This window comes from Schistocerca serialis, chromosome 9 (assembly GCF_023864345.2).
Source record: "Schistocerca serialis cubense isolate TAMUIC-IGC-003099 chromosome 9, iqSchSeri2.2, whole genome shotgun sequence".
Lineage (NCBI taxonomy): Eukaryota > Metazoa > Arthropoda > Insecta > Orthoptera > Acrididae > Schistocerca > Schistocerca serialis.
The window spans coordinates 238651596-238665258 of NC_064646.1; the positions used below are offsets into that span (position 1 = coordinate 238651596).

A 13663-nucleotide genomic window follows, 5' to 3' on the forward strand; every position below is an offset into this window, starting at 1 on the left:
TGTGAGAAATGATTTGTCCAAAAATAAGAAATAAATATGTAGGCCAACACTTGACGGAAGTTTCAGCGATGCGCGAAATCACCTACAGCAAATATGATCTAACGTTTAAGTTTCTAAGATTGTAAATTCAATAATGAGCTTTAAATTCTGAATCGGAGCCTCATTTTCCAAACATGATTTGGAGCGCGATTCAAAGGTGAGTCGAATGTTTCTCTAAACTATTTTATTTCTTGCTTTTATTTTAAACTTTTATTCTGAAAGCACGAAATATAATTTCGATGTATATGTTGTTATTTTCTTAATTACCCTGATTACTTTGAAGCAGTTATCAACGTGCAGCTGTGCGCAGTGTGATACCGTGACCTTTGACTGGTCCAGCCCTGGTTTGAACTTTAGGTCCTTTGCGACAAACATAGTACACGAGTTTCCTCAACAGCTGAGAACATCTGCATTTGAGGACGAGATAAGCCTTGTCAGACTGTGGTCAGAAATATTCCGAGAACTGTCTGTGGTCGATTGGCGAAACATTATTAGGTGGGGCGGGGAAGGGAGGGGGACTAAGTGTCGACCAAAGACCTTGTAAAAAATAACTACACTCACTGATGGCGCTGCAGTCGCGGGATAATTTGAACCTTCGGCTGGACGCCATTATAGTGGTTGTAGTCTGATGTGTTGTGTAGTAGCCGGCCGCGGTGGTCTAGCGGTTCTAGGCGCGCAGTCCGGAACCGCGCGACTGCTACGGTCGCAGGTTCGAATCCTGCCTCGGGCATGGATGTGTGTGATGTCCTTAGGTTAGTTAGGTTTAAGTAGTTCGAAGTTCTAGGGGACTGCTGACCTCAGATGTTAAGTCCCATAGTGCTCAGAGCCATTTGTTGTGTAGTATTGTTGTTTATGAAGACCCTGATTCAACGTTGTATATTTGTTGGGGCATACATACAGTATTTGTTACTCGTAATTCTACTGTCTGTACGTTCCAATCAAAATAAGTACAATGGTGAAGAGTTGTGCAGCGATTAATTGTACAAATAAATTCGAGAAAGGAACGAATATTACATTTCACAGGTATGTGGATATTTTAAGTTGTTTTGTATGTCGGTGCACTTGCTTAATAAATGTTTTTGTAACACGGTATTAGCATAATGTCTGTGCATGTATTTGCAGGTTTCCTTTCTCAAAACCACAGCTGTTACAAAAATTGTTACACGCTGTCAGGTGGCAAGATTTCCGACCGACTGAATACCATTTTATATGTTCTGATCATTTTGAAGAAAGTTGGCTGATAGGTAGTGTTTTCACGGTCTAGGTTAGGTTTGAAACTTGATAATTTCGTCGTGAGTTGCCAAAGCACTATGCCGTATATAACGCACTTCTCGTCATAAAATCTAAAGCAAGGTAGAGTCAGAAAATATCTATTAATATAGTGGGCAAATATTCGAGTATTTTGATGCATTTTGCGTACATCTATCGTAAATGAACTACGAAAAGTGCTAGGGGTCCAGTCCATAACTTTTAGCTACGGCAGATTCCACGTAGTACGTAAGATAAATTCATAAACAGTGACTAGTTGCTGTTTGTTCATAAATTAAAAAGTATATTGTTGTAACGTATTTAAATGAGGCATTATGTTAGATTAGATTAGATTAGATTAGATTAGATTAGGTTAATACTAGTTCCATGGATCATGAATACGATATTTCGTAATGATGTGGAACGAGTCAAATTTTCTAATACATGACATAATTAGGTAATGATGTGGAACGAGTCAAATTGTCTAATACATGACATAATTAGGTTAATTTAACAACATACTTAAGTTAATATAACAACTTTATTTTTTGTGTTTTTTGTTTTTCTTTTTCTTTGTTTTTCTTTTTATTTTTTTTAATTTTTAAATATTTTTTCTCTTTTTTTTCTTAATTTATATCTAAAAATTCCTCTATGGAGTAGAAGGAGTTGTCATTCAGAAATTCTTTTAATTTCTTCTTAAATACTTGTTGGTTATCTGTCAGACTTTTGATACTATTTGGTAAGTGACCAAAGACTTTAGTGCCAGTATAATTCACCCCTTTCTGTGCCAAAGTTAGATTTAATCTTGAATAGTGAAGATCATCCTTTCTCCTAGTATTGTAGTTATGTACACTGCTATTACTTTTGAATTGGGTTTGGTAGTTAATAACAAATTTCATAAGAGAGTATATATACTGAGAAGCTACTGTGAATATCCCTAAATCCTTAAATAAATGTCTGCAGGATGATCTTGGGTGGACTCCAGCTATTATTCTGATTACACGCTTTTGTGCAATAAATACTTTATTCCTCAGTGATGAATTCCCCCAAAATATGATGCCATATGAAAGCAATGAGTGAAAATAGGCATAGTAAGCTAATTTACTAAGATGTTTATCACCAAAATTTGCAATGACCCTTATTGCATAAGTAGCTGAACTCAAACGTTTCAGCAGATCATCAATGTGTTTCTTCCAATTTAATCTCTCATCAATGGACACACCTAAAAATTTGGAATATTCTACCTTAGCTATATGCTTCTGATTAAGGTCTATATTTATTAATGGCATCATACCATTCCCTGTACGGAACTGTATGTACTGTGTCTTATCAAAATTCAGTGAGAGTCCGTTTACATGGAACCACTTAGCAATTTTCTGAAAGACAGTATTGACAATTTCATCAGTTAATTCTTGTTTGTCAGGTGTGATTACTATACTTGTATCATCAGCAAAGAGAACTAACTTTGCCTCTTCATGAATATAGAATGTCAAGTCATTAATATATAATAAGAACAACAAAGGACCCAAGACTGACCCTTGTGGAACCCCATTCTTAATAGTTCCCCAGTTTGAGGAATGTGCTGATCTTTGCATGTTACGAGAACTACTTATTTCAACTTTCTGCACTCTTCCAGTTAGGTACGAATTAAACCATTTGTGCACTGTCCCACTCATGCCACAATACTTGAGCTTGTCTAGCAGAATTTCATGATTTACACAATCAAAAGCATTTGAGAGATCACAAAAAATCCCAATGGGTGGTGTTCGGTTATTCAGATCATTCAAAATTTGACTGGTGAAAGCATATATGGCATTATGTTTGTGACCTAAGTCAAGGGAAGGCATTTTATAACCAAAAACGATGTATAAACATTCGAACTCCGCGCGTCAGTTTACCACTCTAATGGTCGCCAGCCAGCTATTCAATTTGTCCGTTCTTCACAGTCGACCACTCGTGCGGTTGTTGGGGGGCCTGGTGTCGACAGCAGCAGGAGGGGGTTGGGCTACAAGGCCTATAAGAACGCCATAACCCGCACTCCTGACAGTTCACCTGCCCCACAGCAGCTGCTATGGCGCGCCACTTGCTCGTGCTTCTACTGGTAGCCGTCTGCTTGGTTCAGGTAAGGTATCGCAGCTCACGTACTCCTTCTCGAACTCCTTTAATACAGCAACAGAGCATGTGAAATACCGACACTTTGCAGGTACACGGCTTTATGATCAAAATAACGGAAATGCTTGTGGTTCCTAAACTGTATTTATTCACGAGAACTTCTAAGGAGAGGGAACGGGGAAGCAGGTAGATTCCGTCTTCTTAAGTTTCCGAAACTAACACTGAGCAATACATTGATATGCGACTGGTAGAAAAGTTTTTGACTGACTGCATTTACTTCGCTACACTGGAAGGCGAATGTTTAACAGAAACGAAACTTTCCGAAGGAAGTGTAATATAAACGATCTATTTGACAGGTCCAGCAAGACTATTAAGTTGCTCGGTAGCGGTAGTCTTGTCCACTAGAAAATATCGTCTTTGAATGACCGTGAGAAAATGCAGAAAAACCTTTGAAATATTTCGTTTTGATGTAATAACGGAATCTCTCTTTAATAGCAAGATAAAGTCCGGAATGAAGAGTGAGAACATACGCACAATACACAACCGTAACAGGACAGAGAATCACTTATATTGTTTCGAAGTATACCCCGCCTTTCGCTGTACAATGGCTTGCGAAGCATACAGGAAGAAAATTATTGAACTACATGAAATAAAATGGTTTACGTTAGGACGTTCAAACTGCATGGTTGGCCGTGGGTCATGATGGGAATTAGTATGGGCAAGCATCGTTTGGTTTGCGACGAAGCCCATTTTCATTTAGGTGCATTCGTCAATAAGCAAAATTGACGTATTTTGGGGACTGAGAATCCGCATTCCGCGATCGAGAAGCCTCTTCACCCTCAACGGCTAACTGTGTGGTGTGCGGTGTCCAGTCACGGTGTAATTGGTACGATAGTGCTTGGTGGCACGGTGACTACCGAACGGTACGTGAAGGTTTAGGAAGATGATTTCTCCCCTTTATCCAAAGTGACACTGATTTCGACAGGATGTGGTTCATGCAAGACGGAGCTCTACCCCACTGAAGCAGGAGAGCGTTTCATGTCCTCGACGAATATTTTGGAGACCGCGTTCTGGCTGTGGAGTACCCAGAGGCCACTGGCATCACCCTCGATTGGCTGCCATATTCTCCGGATCTGAATACATGCGACTCCTTTTTGTAGGGCTGTACTAAGTACAAGGTGTACAGCAATAACCTAATACCATTGCTGAACTGAAAACAGCCATTCAGGAGGTCATCGATGGCATCGGTGTTCCGACACTTCAGCGGGTCACGCAGAATTTCGCTATTCGTCTGCGCCACATCACCGCCAATGACGGCAGGCATATCGAACATGTCATAACCTAAATACGAATATTTGTAATGACGTTTACGTGTTGTATAAATTGTGTGCAAGCCGTAGCTTGTAGCTAATTTAAGTTTTTTTTCGTATAGTTCACCAATTGACATACTGAACATATATATGTAGAATACACTTGGAACTAAGAACTGGAACCGAATATTCAGTTTATTATAGTCATAATGCAACTATACCTCACATTATCAACCTAATCTGATTAAAACAGCCCCAAATGGCGATTTCCCGCCTCAGTGCTTGCTTGCATTACACCATACTTCATTGACAGATGTGTATTCTGACCTCACTGCCTCAACATGACGTTTATTCTAGGTGTTCAACTGCTGCTCCAGTCTCTATTCTCCTAAGTGTGATTTTCAAACGCACGTTGTGAGGTGTTGACTAATTTTCTCCTACACGACCCTCAAATTCTCTTACGCGAACAGTAAGTTGTCGACAGCCTTGTTCATCACTGTAGTGGCTTGAACGACACAACTTCTCTCCAGTTTCTTTCCACAGAAAAAACAACAAAAAACCCTCTCCTTAACTTGACGTCTGTTTAAAAACTTTTTTGTATAGCTTCGTTCACCTTCCCGGGCTCTATATGCTTCTGTATCATATATATGTAATGAGTCACAGAAAATATTATGAGCTCAAAAGGACTTAATTTATCTTGAACAGAATGATCTTCTCCATACCATTCGGTATGGATTTCTCAGACATTGATCATGTGAAACCCAACTCGCACTTTGATCAAAAGACATCCTAAAAGTCATGATCCAATCATTCAGGTTGAAGGACATTATCTTGACTTTCGAAAATCATTTGAGTCAGTACCACTCGTACTAGTATTGTCGAAAGTACGATCTCATACCGTACCAGACGAAACTTGTGACCGGGTTGAGCATTTCTTGGTAGGGAGGGGGCAGCATGTTATCTTGGAGAGTAAGTCATCGACACACATGATCCAGGGAGATTTGCTGCGACCACTGCTTTCCACGTTGTGTACTAATGACCTTGCCGACCCGATTAATAGCAGCCGTAAACTTTCGCACGAGATGCGGTTATCTAGAATGAAGTACTGTTTAAAAAGCTACACAAGTGTTAGGTCGGGTGTTGACTGGGTATCAAAGGTGTGCAAATGTTGCCAGCTTACATCAAATGTACAAAAATGTCAAATTGTGGTGTTAACAGAAAGAGAATACGTAATACCCTATGACTACAATATAAAGACCTCACCGTTGCAATCGTCCATCTCAAGAAAATCGCTGGTTGCTACAATCTGCAGGGATAAGAATTGCGAACGATCACACAAGACCAGTTGTAGCTGAAGCGGGTGAGAGACTTCGGTTCACTGATAATATACTAGGAAAACGTAATCAATCTGTAAAGCAGATTGGTTACAGAACTCTTCTGCGACCTGTCCATGCATTTTTGCTCTAGTGTTGGGGATGGCTCTAGTGTGCGGGACACGTACCAGACAGGACAAAAAGGGGACATTGAACATGTACAGAGAAGGGCACCACGAATTGTCACAGGTTACTTTGATGGGAGAGTGTCACAGAGATGCTGAAGTAACTCAGCTGGTGGACTCTTGAAGACAGACGCAAACTATCCCGACAAAACATACTTACTAAGGCCCAAGAACTAGCTTTAAGTGATGAGTCTAGTAATATACTACTCTTCTGTATATATTACGGGGACAAAATTAAACTACTTACTACAGACACAAAAGCGTGAAAGTTATCATTCTTGTCGCGTTCCATACGTGGATAAAGAGAGAAGTAGCCTTACTAATTGATACGATAGGGGGTACACTCTACCACGTACTTCACAGTCGTTTGCAGAGTATGGGTGTAGTATATAAACAGTGGCGGCTCTACAGTCGACACATCACAGACGATTGGGTATTCTCTTTGAAATTAGCGACACCAGTGACGATGCAGAAGTGTTATTTTTTTCAATCAACACAGGCAAATTATAAACACGTGGTTCAGAATTGTCATTTCCATTAACACCTTATAATGGATTATACTGTAAATGATGAAAGTATGTGAATGCAGCTTGCCGCTAACTTGGTGTAATGTCTCTCACACATAAACCTGTACAGTAAAGTAAGGGCCTCCTGTTTTATCTTTAGGCTGATCCGTGATAAGACAGGCAAACAATTATACTAATGGAGGATTCTGCGTATTTTCTCTAATTTCATTCGCTCTCTCTCTCTCTCTCTCTCTCTCTCTCTCTCTCTCTCTCTCTCTCTGTCTGTCTTTTATCTATATACAGTTTTAAATATAATATTTCATTACGTGAACTCAGCCCAATAGAATCTCTGGTGGAGCCCTTCGTCTTAATATTCAGCGGCTGGCTTGCTGTAAAAGATCTTTATATCTATTATTATTGTTAAGCGCTGCATTCAGTTGGGAAAATCGATCGTTTGAACAATTCTTTCATTTTACGACAGATTTAGAATTTCAGATGTGTCCGAAGCCTTTTTGGACGATTTTACAAAATCTCGGTGATTGCAGGCTCTCTTCGTCACAACTGAAACTTCCCCACTAATTACAGGGCCAAGACAATCGTCAATGATTCAGACAGAGAACTCATTCGTCATTCACTCTAGAATAAAAGGGTCACAAACCTTATTTCTGAGGAAAATTGTATATTCAATCCATCTCCATTACATGTTCCGTTTTCTGTTGATTCCCAGTCTTACTTAATTTGCGTTTACAATTTTTCTCTCTCTTCAAATAACCCGCTAGTGGCACAAACGTTAATAGCTCGCTTTAGCGAGAAGAAGAGCAAATATGTCTCTTTTAGCAACCCGACAATCTTCCAACAGATACTTCCGAAGCTGTTCTAGTTATCCGTCTATAATAACCATGGAGAATACATATATGTATCTCTGTTATTCCAAAGAATAAACGTACTAGAAAAATACCTTGGCGTCGACGAGCTGTCGGCGCATATATTACTAGAAAATCCGATCAGATACTATTCAAAAGTGAATAAATGTGGATGATTTGATTGACCATTATTAATTATTGCGTGGTAGAGGGTAATTTTTCGTGGGGAGATTACAATGCCCCTCGCAGCGAGCGAAGTTTGTGAGCTCAATTTTTATTTACCGAACACACTTCGCGAGCTATCTATTATTTGCATAACCCGGAAGTGATGATTGTCAGTCCTCCGAATATTATGTTTAAGACAGACGAAGAAAAGAAATGTTGAAAACAGAAGAAATGAAGAGACAGTTACCGTGGCTGTATTGCTTTTACGTGCATCTAGGTGTTATGTTTGCTGTGCACAACCAAGGAAGATGATCTTTCATGAAACTGTTATCAGGGTCTACCCATTCGGGAACTTTCTTAAGCAGGGAAACCTTGGAAAACCTGTTAAGCCTAGACCCCCAGCCTACGGTACATAGAAGATAGGAAAGCCTATAGAAGAAAAAAATAATTTTGAAATAGATCTCTAAAGGAACGACAGGGATCAATTTATATCACGATTTGGAGAAGAGTGATTTGTGCCTCTAGCAAAAGAAAAACATTTTACAATAAATAACGTGAATTTTCGTTTTACAATCTTGTTCCTAGGACAATATCTTGAGGTGCTAAAACTCCCCCGGGTCTTGCATGTCCCCGACGTCCACATTTGTAGTCGGTCTTCTACGCGGCCCACTTTGTAGTCGGTCTTCTACGCGGCCCACAATGGGAAGAGTAGAAGGGACAGGGATACTCGAATTCACATGCAACATTCATTCCAAAAGAATTAGCAATGACCAAAAGGGAAATTCTTCCTGTAAGAGAACTGGTTAGGTTGCACCGTCCAAGATTCTCCTTTTTGAAAGCAAAATCCTTATGGCTTCATGGATCCTTTTTGTTACGACGTACTTCAAGGAATTTAGCCATTAACTAATAATGTTGCCAAAAGCATCATCATATTTACTCTCGTTTGAATACTCTTTTTGACTTTGCATCCCCACTTGTGCTTATAAGTCCAAAAGTTCTGACACATTTTCTATCACTGATTTGTTCTTCGTAATTTAAAGGATTCATGCAACTTACAATAGATTTTGGATTCAAATCATCGAATAATGGAAAGTGTAGTTCATTTTATACAAAGACATAATCCATCATTTCCTTGAAAGTCATATAATTTATCTATACTCAAAAACTTTTTATCCTAAATACACATATTTCTCCAATTGACTGTTGTAATGTAAAAGTTATTAGCATTGACGAATGCGGATTCACTTCTTTCATTTATTCTCTGATTCATACGGCGTTCACACATGCATATATATGGAAATGGACTTTTTTTTTCAAACAAAAATTCCAAACGAACACGACCCATTAAATAACTATTAATTCTATGAATATTACTTTCTTTAAACATTCAATAATAAATTAAAAACTCTTAACTTCTAATTATAACACCTTTTCTTTTTAAAGTTCAACATGAATCAGTTTACCCTCGCGTTTGGTGCGAGTCTCTTACAAAGCATATCTGTGTCGTCTATGTCGATTCTACCTCTGGCGCCGACGTCAACTGTTTTGCGCGGGAAATTATCTTTGCGGCGTTAACCGTAACTCATGATTCACTGCCTCAACACATCCCTTCACACGTTTACACATCTAAGAGTGCACTTGAAATTATATATGAACCTTCACTCGGAACCTCTTTTGATTATTCAGCGTCATTTACGGGAAACATTTCATTGTTCTTGAAGGTCAGTTAGATCCTTTATACATCTTGATGACATTAGCAATGCTAAAGTTCCATGTTCACCCAAACACAGGTGAAGCCTAACTCCACTATCTTCTTTGCAACACTCGATAGTAATAGTTAGTCACTATTTCTATAGTCTATGTCACTGATTAATTATTTCAATTTAAAGTTTTCTAACACTACACATACAGTTTTTTTTTTTTTTTTTTTTTTTTTTTTTTTTTACGAGCGTTCATCTCTGTCACTCGCAACACCATTCCTCCCTATCTTCTAATCTTCATTAAATTTCTTCAAGTCGTTATGGGAAAATAACCCTTTTATTTTGTTTGAACCCCGGGTATGCTAATAGATAAGCCCCAGGATTCAGAATTTGTAGGATAATGTATGGGCCAGTATATAGTAACTCCCATTTCTTTATACTTTTCTTTATTAAGGATGATTTGGTATGTCTTTTGACTAATACCTTTTCTCCGACCCGGTATGTCTGTACCCTCTTGATTAATTTTTCAAATTGTTGTTTCTCTGATCAGCTTTTTTCGTCATATTTATGATGGCTTGTCTTATTTTTTCTTCCCAAGGCACCTCAGTTTCCTGAGTTTTGGGCATATGGTCAGTCCAGAAGTTTTCCTCTTCTGCTTCGAACATCAATTCACGAGGTGTATATCCAGTTGAGGAGTGGGGCATGTTATTGTATATCTGCTCAAACTCTTCCACATAATTTGCCCACGCAGTCTGCTTATTATGGCAATACGTCCTCATAAATCGATTGAATTCTCTAAAAATTCTCACAACCAAATTGCCTTGTGGGTGGTAAAATGATGTTAGTATGTGTTTCACACCGACTTGAGACAAAGTCTGTTTCCATCGGAGTCCCGTGAATATTTTAGCATTGTCTGTTATGATCGCCTTAGGTGTACCAACATGTGGAAGATAATCCCTTATCAATCTTAATACAATTACTTTGGCTGTAGCCGCCTTTATCGGGTATAGCTTTACGTATTTCGTACACACATCGAGAAATGCCAACACATATTTAACACCACCTCTTGAAGTAGGTAACGGTCCACACAGATCGCACGAAATTAATTCTTTTGGTTCTTGGACTAATATAGAGCATAATGGGTGCTTAGTCCCTTTATAATCCGGCTTTGTTTTTTGACAGATTATGCATCTCTTTAAGACCTCATGCACTCTGCGCTTTATGTTGGGAAAATAACAGTACCCACTTATCTTGTCAGCACATTTTGTCGCACCGAAATGTCCCCAGGTTAAATGAGTGAACCTTACAAGTTTCTCTATTTGCGCCTCAGGTATACAAACACACCAACGGACTTTGCTTTGCCTTCCACAGCGGAAAAATAATACGCCATTTACCAGTTTGTAATAATTTGCCATCTGATCCGAAGGTTGGTGTCGTAACCTTTGAATGACACTTCCCCATTGAACATCTCTCTTCTGTAATTGTGCCATATGCGCACACAAATTGACGTAGTACGTCTTAAATGGATTTTCCTGAAGCAGCAATACAGGGAATTCAGAGTTATTATTTACTTCAATCTCTTTAGTCAAACCCTGCGGTGACCTTGATAGAGCGTCAGCAATAATGTTTTGCTGTCCTGAGACATGCACGATCTTAAATTGGTATTGTTGCAGAGCGAGAGTCCATCTAGCCAGTCTGGGATGTAACAGTTTACACGTTTGTAAAAACGTTAATGATTGATGATCGCAATATACGATAGTCTTTGACCCATATAGATAATAATGAAATTTTCTAAAACCCCAGACGACTGCAAGGTCCTCTAATTCTGTCGTCGTGTAAGTTCGTTCACAGTTGGACAAAACACGACTGGCAAACGCAATAGGACAGAAGGTGAGTTGCCCATTTATCTTGCGTACTTGGAAAAGGCACGCTCCAAGACCCACATTCGACGAATCTGTTGACAAGTAAAATTCTTCTTGCATGTCCGGATGGTACAAAAGCGGTGCATTTACTAATTGCTTCTTTATCTCCTCGAATGCTTCTTGACACTCTAATGTCCAGAGCTAGGGCACATCCTTCTTCAGCAAACTATTTAGAGCTGCTGCATTCATGGCCTGATTTGTTATAAATCTTCTAAAAAATGAGGCAAGACCCATAAACCCTTTTAATTGCCTCCTATTTCTGGGTGTTGGAAACTTACTAATCGCAATTAGCTTCTCCTTGGTTCGTAAAATTCCCTTTGCGTCAATTATATGCCCCAGGAACTTGATTCTGTTTACTGCAAAATGGGATTTCTTTAGGTTAGCAGTTATTCCCATGGTTTTGAACACGTCCAACACCCGTCTCAGTAAGGTAATATGCTCCTCCCAAGTCTTCGATGCAATAAGCAAATCATCAGCAAACACTGTTATCCTGGTTCTTAGTTCTGGGCCTAGTGCATAATCTAGAGCTGCTATAAAGATTCCAGCACTAATGTTCAGTCCGAAAGGAACTACAGTAAATTGGTAACTTCTTCCGGAATAAATGAAAGCCGTATATTTCCTTGATGACTCATCCAGCTTGACTTGCCAATAAGAACTCCGCAAATCAATGCTTGTCAAATATTGAACATCCTGGAACCGTTGTATAAGTTCGTCTATGTTTTCCGGATGTGTTCTCACTGGAATTATGATTTTATTTATTTCTCTGGCGTCGAGTACCAGTCTCACAGTCCCATTTGCTTTTGGCACGACCAACAATGGGGAGCAGTATGGGCTTATAGAGGGTTCGATCAAACCCCATTTCAACATGCGATCTATTTCTTTCTGAACTTGAGCCTTTAACCTCCAGGGAACAGGATAGAAAGTTCTACAATACGTTTCGTGCAGCTTAACGTAGAGATGGCATATGTATCCCTTAATAACTCCTGGCCTTTCATCAAACATGTTTTTATACGCTAATAATATTTCTTTTAGCTGCTTCTTCTGATCTTCAGTAATGCAGTCGGATTCATTTAACTTCTCGTACACTAATTGACCGAAATCTCCATTGACTTGGAACTCACTAATTACATGCTGTTTAGAATTTTGTGCCGTCCTGCTTACTTGCACACTGATCCCACTATTATATTTTCTGGTAAGGCTTTCTTTTTTCAACAAGTCCAACTCAATTTCTTGTTTATTTACATTTAACCAAATTTTTCCTGTTTTAAAATCTATTCTGCATCCGTACTGACGTAGGCTGTCGACTCCGATAATGCAGCCTACCACCAAATTTTTCACAACAAGGAATGTGCTTAATATTGCTACATTTCCGACTTCTACACTAAGTAGTGACTGCACTTTTACATTAGCCGATCTAGCCCCAACGGCGCCTATTATTCTGCAATTTTGAACTGGAAAAATTGGTACTCGTCTTATATTTCTGATCTTGTTGAATAGTGCCCCGAAATAACATTTGTGGTTGCAGTTGTGTCTAAAACCGCCAATATAGGTACAGTCTCCTAAATGACTTGCACTTCGGCTACTGCCACCTGTTCCTTATCCTCATCCTGTGGTTCTAAGTCCTCGGTCAATTCATCTGCCAGTAATCGTCCATCATTATACGTTAGCATGGGTACACATATCCTGTTGCCCCTCAACCAATTGTTGACCGCTCCTCCGGGGCACGAGTGGGTCCTTACAAGTTTGTTGGATTTTGATTTGCCTGCTGGTTGACATCATCCGTCACTTCGGTAATTACCGGTTGATTCGTAGATGTCCGTCCCCACTGATGTTGATTATTTGAATTCATTCCCCCCGGTTGATTCCACTTTCTATTACTGTTATTATTCCAGGCTTGGGGTCTGAAATTCCTTTCGTTCCCCCACACGGGATTTTATCTTTTCCCGTCCCTGTTGTTCCTTGGATAGCCCCTCGCAAGACTATTGCCGGAATTACTATTGAGATTTTGAGGGGTTTCTCCGCTATTTAACGATCTCTGTCCATTCCCTTGCCTACCGTTGGGCGGAGGTTCTATCTCCCTATATTGGAATCTGTTATTACGGGCTTTCTGGTTGTTCTCTTCAATAATATCTATATGGTCTAGCGTCGTGAGGAACGACTCCAAGTCTTTATCATTGCCGTAAATCAATTGATTCCGGATGCTAATTGGTAGTCTTGCCTTAAGTATGTTTATTATGTCTGGCAAGGGCATAGGTCTGTCCCAGTATCTAGTTTTATTTATATATTTTTCAAAATACTTC

The 13663-nt window shown here is 39.3% G+C and overlaps 1 long non-coding RNA gene across 1 annotated transcript in view; it reads left to right on the forward strand.

Moving 5' to 3' along the window:
- The first annotated feature begins 632 nt into the window (after positions 1-632).
- LOC126418474 (uncharacterized) overlaps positions 633-13663 on the forward strand; it is a 53288-nt gene continuing 40257 nt past the window's right edge. The window contains exons 1-2 of the long non-coding RNA XR_007575856.1: positions 633-1062; positions 3234-3409. This is a non-coding gene — a long non-coding RNA (uncharacterized LOC126418474). The remainder of the gene's footprint in view (positions 1063-3233; positions 3410-13663) is intronic.